This window comes from Lactuca serriola, chromosome 4 (genome assembly GCF_051521515.1).
Source record: "Lactuca serriola cultivar US96UC23 chromosome 4, Lser_US96UC23_V15, whole genome shotgun sequence".
Taxonomy (NCBI): domain Eukaryota; kingdom Viridiplantae; phylum Streptophyta; class Magnoliopsida; order Asterales; family Asteraceae; genus Lactuca; species Lactuca serriola.
Window position 1 is genome coordinate 395,790,660 of NC_136411.1, and position 2,638 is coordinate 395,793,297.

Sequence of the window (2,638 nt, forward strand, 5' to 3'; positions counted from 1 at the left end):
CCAAGAGTTTACCGGAGGTGACTGATGCGTGACAGTTGGGGAACCGATGATCACGCATGAGAGAGAGTGTTAGAATCCGGAGAACACGCCTCCCATCAAGCGTCGTTTCTGAGAAACCGTTTCAAATTCACACGCGCCTGTCTGTGCCAGAGAGGAACCGTTTCAAATTCGCACCCGCGTCTGCTACGTCAGTTAGAGATTAGACGCTTGAAATTCGCACGCTTTCCCTGTTCCGCCGTTTGAAATCAAATCAATTAAACTCCCGCCTGAGTCAGCAACTCTTCATCTTATCCCTTTAATGTGTAACGCCATCTTTTGAATAACACACCCACGTGGATTAATTTTCACCATGTCTTTATAATTAATCACCGATCCAAAGAAAAAGCCTGTAATTATTAGTACCAGAATGTTGGAAAATCAAAGATTTTCGTGCTAAGAGTGTAAAAAGAAAAGAAATAAAGCAAATCTTTTTAGGAATAAATGTGATGTCAATAATGACACGAAACAAATGATCCCGGGCACGAATCTCTTCCTTCAAAGTCAAGAGAGACCTTAAAGTTTTAGTGTGGTTTCCCGTTGAATAACGATCAAACACTTATTAAGAAGTGTTGAAAGGCTTCTTTTAATTAGGCTCCTTAGGGTGGCTTTAGCTTTGATTCAACAGTCCTAATCTTGAAATAAGATAGAAAGTGAACAAAGTACTTGTGAGACCGGTGTAGTCTGTTGAACAAGTAGGTAGGTAATGATTTTAAAGTGGCTTGGAAAATATAAAATCTCAAAAAAATTTAAACTGGATCCCAAGGGAAGAAATGTTATGGTGTTTAACAATTTCATAGGAATCACACAAAAGAAAAACGTGAGATTTCATAAGGATACGTCCGTCAATTCATAAGTGAAAACTTGAGTAAATTAATTGTTCACTGTCAATTCAGATTTGGTATCGAATTTTGGGTTTCACTCAGCTCGTAGTGGCACGAAACTAAGATCATAAACACAGTTTTTGAGTAACCATAAACCTCAGTGGTAATTTCTGAGAGTCTCAAGGGTTACATTGATGAAACGAATTTAATGGAGAACTATAATGGAGATGGTGTAAGAAAGAAAAGTACCTCTGCTGTGAAAAGAAGGACCAAGCAGAAAACTCTTATCTCATGTGAGAAGAGAATTAGGTAGCTCTCGATTAGAATAAATGTGATAGCCTAATTGGGAAGACAAGGTTTGTGTATACCAAGTCATTAAGGCTTTTATTCAGAATCTGATGAGGCTTTGGGCACATACAACAGCATGCTTCTAGGGACACTTAACTAATCCATCAGATGTTTCCTCATAAACGAACGAACACACATATAAAAATTAAAGACAAAAAGCAAATGAATAACAAAATATTTTTGGGGTTTTGAAATATATAAAAAAAATGATAAATTAGAAATAAAAAAATAATACTGAGAAAGAAAATAAAAGATTAAAAAAAGTTTGGAAAAGAAAAAAAAAACTAAAAAAAACTTTGGAACCGAACCCGAGCGTTCGGTTGGTTTCGGTTTTGAAAATTTTTGGAAAACCGAACCCGAGCGTTCGGTTGGTTTCGGTTTTGAAAAATTTTGAAAAACCGAACCCGAGCGTTCGGTTGGTTTCGGTTTTGAAAAATTTTGGAAAACCGAACCCGAGCGTTCGGTTGGTTTCGGTTTTGAAAAATTTTGAAAAACCGAAGGAATTTAGACTTTCAAAAGGAAATACTTATGACAATAAGATAAACAACTTTGTACATGGAATTTACAAACAAGAAAACTACCTTTGAGTTTGAGAGATAGTTTGCGGTACTGACTCTGATTCCATCATACCTAGCCCTTGTAGAATTTTGTTGAATGACGCTTCAGGAAGAGCTTTGGTAAAGACATCAGCCAATTGATCAGTGGTTCTAACAAAGTGTACTTCAACGTTTCCATCTTCCACATGATCTTTGATGAAGTGATACCTCAGTGCTATGTGCTTGGTCTTGGAGTGTTGTACTGGGTTATGACAGATCCTAATTGCACTTTCTGAGTCACAATATAGTGGGATCTTTTTCATATTGAGTCCATAGTCTCGGAGTTGACTCTGGATCCAAATCACTTGAGAGGTACAGGATGCAGCTGCAATGTATTCTGCTTCAGCTGTAGACAAAGACACGCACGTTTGTTTCTTTGACTGCCAGCTAACCAACTTCCCATCAAGGAATTGGCAGCCGCCCGTGGTGCTTTTCCTGTCGAGTCCACAACCTCCAAGGTCTGCATCTGAGTAGGCTTGAACGAAGAAGCCTGAGTCGGAAAGATACCATAGACCTAAAGAGGTAGTTCGCTTGAGATATCGTAAAATGTTCTTCACTGCAAGCATGTGAGGTTCGTGAGGGTTTGCCTGAAATCTAGCACAGTAACAAACAGAAAACATTATGTCCGGCCTGCTAGCAGTTAGATACATTAGAGAGCCTATCATTTGACGATAAAGCGTAGTATCAACAGCCGGTTTATCCAGGGATGGAGTGAGCTTGGTGCCGAACGCCATTGGAACTTTGATTTTTGAATCTCCCACCATGCCAAATTTTGCTAAGAGAGTCTTCGTGTAAGCTTCCTGATTAATAAAGATACCTTCGGGTCCTTGTCTA